Source organism: Cyprinus carpio, chromosome B16 (genome assembly GCF_018340385.1).
Source record: "Cyprinus carpio isolate SPL01 chromosome B16, ASM1834038v1, whole genome shotgun sequence".
Classification (NCBI taxonomy): domain Eukaryota; kingdom Metazoa; phylum Chordata; class Actinopteri; order Cypriniformes; family Cyprinidae; genus Cyprinus; species Cyprinus carpio.
This window is the reverse complement of record NC_056612.1, coordinates 6,704,600-6,716,864: the sequence shown is the minus strand read 5'-3', so window position 1 is coordinate 6,716,864 and position 12,265 is coordinate 6,704,600. Positions and strand designations below refer to the sequence as shown.

Below are 12,265 nucleotides of genomic sequence, written 5' to 3'. Positions count from 1 at the left end.
TTTAACAATGCCTAGTGTATTGTTCCTGTTAAACAAACAAATAAAGTATAATAATTTATTATTAAAACATTACAATTCTTCAATTTTGTAATGACACCCATACATAATATCAAATTACATTTCTGATTGTCAAACTTACTGTTTTTCTTGCAGAGATGTGCTTCCCTGACATTATTTCCATTCTAACAAACTATAGTTTGTTAGAAACTAGTGCTGGATAATAATTTAATATCAATATGTATCGCGATAAAATGTTTTTAAATAACAGTGATAGGATTTTTAAACACATTTCTGATATTTCGATACATTACCAGTGTTTCCCATACATTGATTTGTTTGTAACGTTTTACTTCATTGAATAAACATGAGCACTGCACGTTTCAAAATCAAAATGCGTGACGAGTGTGTTATATGAATGTATCTCTGAAGGGAACTGACTGTCTTTAGAAAAGTTTCGATGGCTTTAAAAAAGTGCCTCCTGCTGGCAGAGAATCAGTTTGCTTTTTCAGTAATAAGCCCATCTCCAGCAACGTTTTTTGTTGTTGAGCAATCTTTTTGTTTTCTGCGGCAACTCAGAGCACTTTTCATACTCTTTATCCTGGGTGAAGCACATTTGTTTCAGTCTTTAAGAACAATCAGCCTACACTACCAGTCAAAAGTTTTTGAACAGTAAGATTTTTTTTTTTTTTTTTTTTTTTTAAATTCTCTTCTGCTCACCAAGCGTGCATTTATTTGATCCAAAGTACAGCAAAAACAGTAACATTTTTGAATATTTCTACTGTTTTAAATAACTGCTTTCTATTTGAATATATTTCAAAATGTAATTTATTCCAGTGATCAAAGCAAAATTTTCAGCATCATTACTCCAGTCTTCAGTGTCACATGATCCTTCAGAAATCATTCTAACATGCTAATATCAATATTATCCTTCAGAAAACATTCTAACATGCTAATATAGTGCTCAGGAGAAGAACTGTATTTTTTTTGATTATGAATATATGATTTGTATTTTTTGATTATAATAATAATAATAATAATAATAATAATAATAATAATAATAATAATAATAATAAAAATCCTTTTGTAACATTTTACACCATTCGATTTAAAAGCATGAAGTCAGCATAAGGGCAGAATATAGTGGGGGATTTTGTAAAATTAGACATCGTTTTTTTTTTTTTTGGGTGCTAAACATTTATAACATTTATATATGACATTTATAATGTTACAAAATATTTCAATTTCAGATAAATGCTGTTCTTCTGAACTTTCTATACATCAAAGAAACCTGAAAAAAAAAATCTATGCTGTTTTAACATAATAATGAATGTTTTTTGAGCAGCAAATCAGAATATTAGAATGATTTCTGAAGGATCATGTGACTGGAGTAATGATGCTAAAAATTCAGCGTTGAAATCACATGAATAAATTACATTTTAAAATATTTTCAATTAGAAAACATAAAAAAATATTATAATAATAATAACTAAATTAAAATATTTCAAAATGTTACTGTTTTTGCTGTACTTTGGATCAAATAAATGCAGGCTTGGTGAGCAGAAGAGAATTCTTTAAAAAAACATAAAAAATCTTACGGTTCAAAAACTTTTGACTGGTAGTCTATATTAGCCTATAGTTTGAAGTTAAAGATATAAATATTAATAAGGTGAGTCTGAGATGTTTATTTGACACTGATTTCACATTTCTTGTTTGTATGAAGGCTAAATACAAATAAAAGGAGAACATTAATTCATTTGTGCTTTTTTTTTTTTTTTTTTTTTAATATTTGGTTTTATAGGAGGATGTTTCATAGACTTGCTTCATAAGTTTGTAGGTACAGACATCTGTTGTGGGTGTTCTTGGCAGTTTTTATGAGGCTTAAAAAAAAAAAAAAAAAAAAAAAAAACAGTTTTCATATCAATATCGGAATTATATCGTTTAGACCGAAATTAAGAAATATACCTTTAAAATATACATTTTGGCCATATCGTCCAGCCCTATTAAAAACTATTAACTTTCTATAAAAATGCTGTGATGATAATGATGAGTGTGAATCTCAATTTAACATTGTGTATACATTAAAGGGGAAGTTAAAAATCTGGGTAGTTATTATCTGTTATTTAAAATCTGTTATTGCTTTAAAAAATCCCCTCAAAATTATCCTAGGGGACACAAGAGTTCCTCTAATTAAAGAATCACCTACAGTATAACTAGAGTATCATATTAATATTCACGTGAGTCCAATTAGTGACGGATTGAAATTGGGGTGGTATATATAAATAAAGCAGACTTCTGTTATATTGATGTAATTATTGATCAGTCCACTTTGGCTTCGAGAGGGTCTAGCCACCGGATTGCGATCTCATGAACAGATCAGTATGTTCAATGGTCTGAAATTTCATACAGCTCAATTTGCTTCTCATAAATGTCTTACAGGCAATATTTGTCCTCCGAGTATTCCATGACATTTAAAAAGCTCCCTTATGAGGAGAGATTCACACAACCTCTCAGACCTCATTAACCTCAACATGAGGACCACCTCATAACCGATGCAGTCTGGTGCATCCTTTGACAGAATTTTAGTACTCTAAAGATCACTGCTAAAAACCGTACACTCTTTATTTGCATTTACTCATGTCACATCTACTGTCTGTCACGGTGACACTGCATTTTCCAGCTATACCACATTGCTTTGTTGGGGGATTTTCAGCATCGCACATGTACAGCAGCCTGTGAATGAGGTCCAAAGGTGTAATGAAGCACAGCCTCTGGAGCCCATAAATGGCTCATCACAGCACCATTTTACCTCATTACAACCGGTGTGATAAGATGGCCTGTTTTTTTTCGACTTCTTTGACCAAAATTTGTCCTGTGTTGTAGACGTCTGGTCACCCTAATCTGATCGCTGTATCGATCGCTGTAAGGGACCCGAGGTTAGCAGATAACATGTTTTGTTGGGCTTATATAAGTGTGTATCTCCTGTACCGGTTGTGTTTTTCAGGGTCATGCAGTACAACAGCACACACAGCTTTTATTGATCACATTAGCTCTGAGCTCAGGGGGAGTATGAGGGACGCTGTGGCCTTGATTGGCTTTATCTAATTACTTTTCTCCACTCCTCAGTTCTAGTGTAATGCGAGCAAAAGGTGTGTTGATGCTATGAATGTCAATAACGGTCCAGGTGGAAAACTGTGGCTGTGCTTTCTGCGACATAATGAATGGGAGTGATAAGAGATAAGCCATGGAAGCGTACACATACTAGCTTTCATTGTTCTTCAGACTGTCATTCAGTAAAACACAACTATATAGGGCTTGGCGATAAATTGATAACAATAATGATCGCGTGATATAAATTTTCTCGATAAACGATAACAAGAGTTTGATAAATGTGCAATATACACTGCGTTCCAAATTATTATGTAAGTGACATATCAATAGGATTTCGGTACAATAAAGAGTCAGATTTTTTGTTTGTGTTGTTTTTCAAATCTTTTTAGATAACTGGTATCAATCTCAGACAGGTTTGGTCAATACTTTGTCAGGTCTTCTTAGGTAAATGGAAACCCTACTTAAAGAGGTTGTTCCACATTATTAAGCAAGTCACAGTTCTCATGAAATATGGTGAGGAAGAAAGATCTTTCTGAAGATGAAAAGTATGAAACAATGCAATGTCTTGCAAAAGGCCTCAAAACAAACAATATTTCGTGAAAAGCTAATAGAAATTATTGTAACTGTCAAAAGATTTGTGAGTGACTTAGAGCACAGAAGAGCTTGGTCAGATAAAGATTTATTAAGGAAAGTTTCTGTCAAACAAATGAACTGTATTGTAATGCCAGCTGTAAAAAAACCACTGCTGAGCAGCAGACAGGTGTTTAAAGCTACTGGAGTCTCAAGATCCTCTCCATGCAGACTGACAGTTGTGTGTAAAGCTGTGTTTCAGTCACCGCTAACCAAACCTCACAAAGAGAAACCTGCACAGTGGCTGTAGAAAAGTGTTTTTAGACTGTTCATTTTATAATTTTCATATTATTTTTTTGGAATACATTTGTTGTGATACCAATGGTATGAGAGGAGCACAGCTTTCGCTCTCAACTAAACTAACATTACTAGCCAATCAGAGTTTTTTGCTCTTATAAATACAAGATGTGCGTAATAGTATCCAATTGCAGAGTTGCAGGCCTGATGAATGGAGAAGCGCAACACGTTAAAAAAGCTGAGAGGCCCAATGGTCAAAGATGCCCATCTAATGCATATGTATATAGGAAAACTAATTAAAAAGCAGCGGAGCTTTGTAAACAGCTCACAGTAATCATGTCATCTCCATAAGAATGATATGATCGGCAGAACAAATTTACCTGGATTTTTGAAAAGGTCCTGTTCATACATGATCTCTTAATGGTAACTTCCTGGTAATTTACCAGTGAAGACTGTATGTGTGAAAGGGGCTAAACTCTTCCTCTGTATATGCTGTGCACAATTTCAAAATAAAAGTTTCTGAGTTTGCATGTTGCCAAATATCAAAATTTTATAGATTTAAACATCGTTTAATCACGCTGTGAAGTCAAGGTTGGGTTTGATGGAGTTATGTGTTGTTATGTTTTGGTTGGGTTTGGTTGTAGTTGATGGTTCTGGTCAAGTATTAGGAAAACAGTGTGTCAATAATACAAAATGACAGTTAAAGGCAGTTCATCATTGAATTCAGTGATGTCATCATGCAGCTCAGGTCAGTTTTAAATGGTATCTGTGCAATAATTTGCAATCAAGTCAATGATATCGCTGTAAATGAAGTGTTCCCAACTAAGCAAGCCAGAGGCGACAGCGGCAAGGAACCAAAACTCCATCAGTGACAGAATGGAGAAAAAAACCTTGGGAGAAACCAGGCTCAGTTGGGGGCCCTCTGACCAGACGAAACCAGCAGTTCAATTCCAGGCTGCAGCAAAGTCAGATTGTGCAGAAGAATCATCTGTTTCCTGTGGTCTTGTCCCGGTGGTCGTCTGAGACAAGGTCTTTACAGGGGATCTGTCTCTGGGGCTCTAGTCCTGGTCTCCGCTGTCTTTCAGGGCTGTAGAGGTCCTTTCTAGGTGCTAATCCACCATCTGGGCTGGATACATACTGGATCCGGGTGACTGCAGTGACCATCTGACTTGGATACAGACTGGATCTGGTGGCCACAGTGACCTCGGAATAAGAGAGAAACAGACTAATATGAGCGTAGATGCCATTCTTCTAACGATGTAGCAAGTACATCGGGTGTTATGGAAAGTGTTCCCAGTTCCGGTTTTACTAATTAATGCAGCCTAAAAATCCTTTAACGGAGTTGGATATTAGAAGTGTATTAGTGTGTTATGTGTAAGCCAGGTTAAAGAGATGGGTCTTTTAATCTAGATTTAAACTGCAAGAGTGTGTCCTGCCTCCCTAACAATGTTAGGTAGGTTATTCCAGAGTTTGGGCGCTAAATAGGAGAATGATCTGCCGCCCGCAGTTGACTTTGATATTCTAGGTATTATCAAATTGCCAGAGTTTTGAGAACGGAGCGGACGTGGAGGACTAAAATGTAACAAGAGCTCGTTCAAATACTGAGGTGCTAAACCATTCAGGGCTTTATAAGTAATAAGCAAGATTTTAAAATCTATACGATGTTTGATAGGGAGCCAGTGCAGTGTTGACAGGACCGGGCTAATATGATCATACTTCCTGGTTCTAGTAAGAACTCTAGCTGCTGCATTTTGGACTAACTGGAGTTTGTTTACTAAGCGTGCAGAACAACCACCCAATAGAGCATTACAATAGTCTAACCTTGAGGTCATAAACGCATGGATTAACATTTCTGCATTTGACATTGAGAGCATCGGCCGTAATTTAGATATATTTTTTGAGATGGAAAAATGCAGTTTTACAAATGCTAGAAACGTGGCTTTCTAAGGAAAGGTTGCTATCAAATAGCACACCTAGGTTCCTAACTGATGACGAAGAATCGACAGAGCAGCCATCAAGGCTTAGACAGCGTTCTAGGTCATTACATGCAGAGCTTTTAGGCCCTATAATTAAAACACCTGTTTTTTTTTTCAGAATTTAGCAGTAAGAAATTACGTCGTCATCCAGTTTTTTTATATCGACTATGCATTCCGTTAGTTTTTCAAATTGGTATGTTTCGCCAGGGCCGCGATGAAATATAGAGCTGAGTATCATCAGCATAACAGTGAAAGCTAACACCGTGTTTCCTGATGATATCTCCCAAGGGTAACATGTAAAGCGTGAAGAGTAACGGCCCTAGTACTGAGCCTTGCGGTACTCCATACTGCACTTGTGAACGATATGATACCTCTTCATTCACTGCTACGAATTGATGGCGGTCATATAAGTACGATTTTAAACCATGCTATTGCACTTCCATTAATGCCAACAAAATGTTCTAGTCTATGCAAAAGAATAGTGTGGTCAATAGTGTCGAACGCAGCACTAAGATCCAATAGAACTAATAGAGAATTTTATAGATTTAAACATCGTTTAATCACGCTGTCCGATATTTGTTATAAAACATAATGTACTTAAGTTGGTAATTTTCATATTATGTGTAGGAATATTACATTATGTATTTTAAGTGTTCAAAAAAACAACAAAAAAAACTAAATATAAAACATTATAGTGAAATATGTTTATTATTATTATTTTATATAAATTAGATCCATTTGGAAAATTGTCTTCTTATTGGGTGGGCCACAGTTGAAAGTGGGTGGGCTCATCACAGTCATAGCTCAGTGACTTCAGTATTTTATTGTCTAATGCAATATAAATGATATATTTAAGGGTTTGGCTTATCAAATCATTTACTTAATCATTATTAAACAAACAAACAAATACAATTTTCAGATTTATCAGAAGTCAATGTTAATTATTTCTGTATTAACCTGTACATAGCATAAAGCATGCAAAAAGAGACCAATGAGATGGTGCTGGTTTTCACAGAATGATTCCTGCTTACAAAATTATTTTATCAGCCACTCGGGGGTGGAGTTTTCCCATTTTTCAGATGCTATCCCATGGTAATCAATTTTAATGGCCCTAGAAAAAGTTTGGGAAGTTCTCTGTAAGAACAATTTGCCCACTGAGGTACTCACTCATGGGTATCAGCTTATTGCAAGAGGTGCTTCTAATCTGGAAAAAAACAAAACAATAAAACAAAACAAAACCTAAACTAAAAATTAATTAAGTCTTCAAAATTGCTCAGTTGACCATAAAATGATTTATTGCATAAACTGCAACAAAATACCAGATACAGTAAAATGTAGCTTTGAGTTCATGTATAAATTTTAAATTAATATAGGTTAAAATGCAAAATGATACATAATTCTAAAAAAAAAAAAAAAAAAAAAAAAAAGTAGATTAATCAAGCTTGGAGAAAAAAAAAAAAAAAAAAATGTTAAGTAGTTTTGTTAAGTTTTAATTATTAATATTAACTTTAAGTTAATTAGTGATAGTGATGCATTAATAATTTAGAATCACTGTTTTGAATGATAAAACTGATTGCCCATGTATTTTTTTTTTTTTTTTACTTAGAGGATTTTCAAGGCCAATTTGTCATAATAAAATTTCTGCCTTTATTAGAAGTAATCATCAGTTAACGAAAGAAAGAAAAAAAAAAAACGTATATTTTATAACCACCTACTGCACGTTGCATAATGCAGCTTAATGTAGGCATAAATATAAGCATAAGTCCTTGTCTTGTTTTGACTTGTTCGAAGGTATTGCTCACGAGCTGCTGTTGATGTTGACGATCAGTCTCTGCACTGTGCTGAACGCAAGTATTAGAAGTTAAATGAGAGGAGGATGTTGCTTCGCAGCGTTCCCTGCTTTTTCCTCTAATTGACACGATCATTGCTTATAACTTGAGCTGTGTTTCCTGTACCTGCCTGAGCCAGCGAGCCTGTCGTCTTATTTACCGTCACAGGACTTTATTTATTTAGCCTCATTATGATGGTGGCTGCATTTTGCTGCTTTTAATTGTTCCCCCAATGAGCCTCAGTAATAGTTCTCTCTTTTTCGCTCACTCACACACACACACATACTCTCTTTCCTTCCCCTGCAGGAAGAGAAGAAAGAGCGCCCAGGAGGATTGTGGGTCGTTCCTGCTGCCGCCTACACCGTGTTAATGAGGTGCCTCCGGGAAGGGGTAAGACTGCTACACTGTCCTCACAGAGTGTGTGTAAGTGTGCGCACGAGTGTGTGCGTGAATATGTGCGCATGGGGGCGGGGGTATATGTCTGATAACGAACCTCCCCCAGCCCTTATAGGCATTATTCGCCTGCCGCGAGTCAAGGGCGCTCACTAGCTCGCTCGTCAGTCAGTCCTGTCACACAAAAACACTCACTCACCTGCAGCAGAAATGCTCATGTAACCGCACCTCTGCTCGTCTCAGTAGCAATTAACCACGCTGGCCTGCATTGTTTAAGAATGGAAGCATCTGCATGGAGACAGACATCAAACTGATCATCTCTAGTCTGAGCAGACTGTGTTTACTGTGAGTGCTGAGAGCTTCTCTTCCACTGGGGACCGAACACCATACAGACTCCCTCATTAGTCCTTTATTAGCAGGGGAAGATCTGCCATTAAGAAGAGAGTTTAGGAGCTACAACTTGTGTTGCCGACAACCCCTGGTCTGCAGCGCTGAAAGAAAGGAAAAAGTCGGGCGTGATAAACTAAAGCTTGTGTAGCTGTTCTTTAGCTGCGCTACTGTTTTCTGGCTGGTCAGCTGCCAGCGATTGGCAAAAGTTGAGCCCTCCAGTGATTGGGCCCAATTTTAGCCCTCTGCTTCAACCTGCTTATGCAGCATTTGGGTTTTTTCGTCTCATCACATTTTGCTGGCGGATAAATTTAGACTCTCAGCAGCTTACAGAAGTTCTTGCTGGAGTTCATCTGATTCCCTCAAACTTTCAAGGTCCAATTGAAATTTGTGTTTCAGAACTGATGGCCTGTGATGATCAACAGCTGTTGTGTGTTTTACTTTCTTTAAAAATATTTAATGTTTATCGATGCATCAGCAACTTTTTAAACTTCAGAAGCAGTTCTTAGCTGACATCACAGTTGTTTCTGCTTCAGACGGAACACCCCATTGACCGTCTGATGCTAATTGCATGCAGAAGTGGCTAGGGGTTGGTCAAAACGACAAGCTTCAGTTTTGGCTGGCCTTGCATAATACACTCTAAAAAAATAAAGGTTCCAGATTGGGGTTCTGCAGCAGTGCAATAGAAGAACTGTTTTTGGGTTCCCCAAAAACTTTTAGTGAACAGTTCTTAAAGAAACACCTTTTTTTCTTAGTGGCTGGAATCTTTTAGTGAACAGTTCTTAAAGAAACACTGAAAAGAGCCTTTTGTGCAATGAAAAGATTCTGTGGATGGTTACAGGTTCATAGAACCATACAGTAGATGACCCCCCCCCCCCCCCAAAAAAAAAAAAACCTTGATTTTTAAAGAGTGTAGTTGTTTCTTAAAGAAACACCTTTTTTTCTTAGTTGATTATTATTAGTGTTTTTTTTTTTTTTTTTTTTTTTTTTTTTGTAGTTTTTTTTTTTTTAGTTCATGCCTCATGTTATCATTCAATCAGTGTTCAACCGTAGAAAGGTGTCAATAAAACTCTGTGGAAATAAAATGTCACACAGCATTTCATTTACCTCAGGCAAGTCATCAGTGTCCACAGCTTGTTATTCACTAAATTAATGTATTTCAACAACAAATAACAATTTTATCATTATAAAATAGAAGTTAATAAAAAAAAAAAAAAATGATGTGCAGTTTACATGTTTTCATTTTTAAAGCTGGGTGTTGATTATTTATATTAAAATAAATAGTAATTGAATTTAAGTTTGGGCTCTGTTTGGCTCTTGTTAATTTTAACCTTATAGTAATGTGAAGGGGTCCCTATAGAGCAGGGGTTCTCACCCGGTGGGGGCGTGGCCCACTAGGGGGCCTCAGTGATCATCCAGGGGGGATGTGAGATGGCTTAAAATTAATTTAAATATTATTCTATAATTGTTTAATTTCATTACTGATGTGTTCGATTAAAATGATCAAAGCACAGCTTCTCTCGTGTCCTGTGAATGATTGTTTTGGACTTGGCGCAGCAAGCCTCATCATACTGTTAAATACAGACTGAACGGCGGCACAAAACTTCCAACCGCTGCACACAAATTACATCTACATCTTTCGTACATTTAACCAATGTAGTTAAAGCGTTAGTTCACCCAAAAAAGAAAATTAGCTGGTGTTGTTGTGGTTGATTGAATAAAGGCCTCCTGTAGTGAATCCATGCGTTTTTGTAAGAAAAATATACACATTTCAAACGTAATAAACATTTTTTTCTCACTCCGTTCCGGCAGATGACGTAAGACATCGGTGTTGCATGATTAGTGACTAGGGCTGTCAAATTGGCTGAAAAACTAAATTCGAATTTTGTACTTATATATTATCAAAATTCTAATTATATTCGAATTTAAAATGCATAATTTCAGTTAGGGTGATAAAAAGCTTTTGGCTTATTACTAATACACGTTTATTCAAAGTATTAGAATACATGATTGTGAAGTGAATAATATTTAAAATAATGTTTATAAACCAATTATAATTAAGTTGCTTAAACAATTATAAACAAAACAGCGTCATGTATGCATGCATAGTTTAATACAAAGGGCGGAAAGCCAATCACACAGAGTACATTTTTCATTTAAAAACATGAGGCAGTGGGATGGGGAAAAACCTACCATAAAGTCTTGAGATTTTTTTACGTTTTTAAAAAGTTTAAGTTACATTAATTTTACATGGCTTTCTAAACATGCGGATCCCTTGTGCAAGACACAAGTGCAACGGTAATAGATGTGCCTCTAGAAAATGCGCGAAATATGAGTTCTGTGTGAACTGCTTGGTTTCAGTTTTGATGTAAACAAGATGTTTTCCACATTGATGTTCTCTTTTTTTTTGCGCTGCATCTAATGGCTTCAACTGAATAGGCTAACAAAAAAATTATAATGCAATGACACACTTACATCATTGCATCTCGTGTGCCACTGATAAAGGCCAAAATATACTTAGGCCATCCACATCCATGCAGCGTCTGCATTGTCATTTTCGTCATCAAGAGGGTGCGCGGACAGCCGCGCACCCCATCCCGCGTGCAGGCAATTTATAAGACCGTGCGGACGGTGTGCGTACAACAGCGCACGCACAAGGTTTTTTTTGTGAGAGGAGTGTTGGTGTGTGTAGATATGGTTTTTTTTTTGAAAGCTGAGCGGATGCTGCTAGGCGCAAGACAGAACCGAACACGGAATGTGAATTATACCCGGGCTGGGCCTTAAAGCAGCCTCCTTAATGCACACCTGAAATTCGAATGCAACGTTTTTGCATTCGAATGTGGCTTTTTATTTTAAATTCGACGAATATTCGAAATTCAAATTTTTTTTTGAGATCCCTATTAGTGACGAACACGGAGAGAGAACAAAACAAATCGCCGCTAATGATATAGAAGTACAAACTGAGCATTTGCAAAGAAAAATGTCGGAGGATTTAGATATAAACCAAGAGGAGACTGGTTTTCCTTTGCTAAAGTAAGGAAAGTTTGCTTCCTTTGCTCCTATAAACAAACTCGCAAGACTAGCATATCTCAGAGGCACGCGCGCTGCACATACGTGCTGCGTCATCCGCCAGAACAGCTTCCCCATATGACAGATAACGAAAGTGAGAGAAAAGTGTTTATTACATTTGTGCAATGATAGAGTTTTAGTCACTGTTGTACATGGAAGCAGTTCCGGGCGTATGGTTGGTTTTGCGCATGCGCCACTCAGAATTGACACATGCGGAAACGCAGTGGAGAGATCAAAACAAAGCAATGGTCACTAATTAGAAGTACAAAACGAGGATTTATAAAGAAGAATGTCAGAGGATTTCGATATAAGCCAAGAGGAGACTGGTTTTCCTTTGCTAAAGTAAGGAAACTTTGCTTACTTTGCTCCTATTAACAAACGTTGGTTTTCACGAGACTATGTTGCATATGCAACACTGACCTCCATACGTCATCCACCCGGAGCTGCTTCCGTGTACAACTGTTGGCGCAAGCTACATTAAAGTGATCATTACGTTTTGAATATGGATATTTTTCTCACAAAAATGCATCGATTCTCTTCAGGAGGCCTTTGTTCACCCCACAGAGCTGTGTGAGACACTTTTTTTATGGATGGGTGCTTTTTATTTAACTTCTTTTGGACTGATGCATGCAACAC

The 12,265-nt window shown here is 36.6% G+C and overlaps 1 pseudogene; it reads left to right on the top strand.

Annotated features, from left to right (window-relative positions):
• LOC109075091 overlaps positions 1-12,265 on the top strand; it is a 228,828-nt pseudogene that overhangs the window by 28,162 nt on the left and 188,401 nt on the right.